The sequence below is a fragment of the Mizuhopecten yessoensis genome, unplaced genomic scaffold (genome assembly GCF_002113885.1).
Source record: "Mizuhopecten yessoensis strain PY_sf001 unplaced genomic scaffold, ASM211388v2 scaffold3323, whole genome shotgun sequence".
In the NCBI taxonomy this organism is placed as follows: Eukaryota; Metazoa; Mollusca; class Bivalvia; order Pectinida; family Pectinidae; genus Mizuhopecten; species Mizuhopecten yessoensis.
Window position 1 is genome coordinate 4498 of NW_018404987.1, and position 427 is coordinate 4924.

The window sequence follows — 427 nt, forward strand, 5'->3', positions numbered from 1 at the left end:
GTGGCACAAAACCTACGTTATCATAGGTGCCACTTGGGTGTAATGAGAGGGGTGGTACATTACCTACGTTATCAGAGGTGCCACTAGGGTGTATAATGAGAGGGGTGGAAGACTACCTACGTTATCAGAGGTGTCACTTGGGTGTATAATGAGAAGGTTGGTAGACAATCTTCGTTATCATAGGTGCCACTTGGGTGTAATGAGAGGGGTGGTAGACTACCTACGTTATCAGAGGTGTCACTTGGGTGTATAATGAGAGGGAAGGTAGACTACCTTCGTTATCAGAGGTGCCGCTTCGGTGTATAATGAGAGGGGTGGCAGACTACCTACGTTATCAGAGAGGCCGTCTGAGTGTAATGAGAGGGGTGGTAGACTACCAAAATTATCAGAGGTGTCACTTGGGTGTATAATGAGAAGGGTGGTAGAC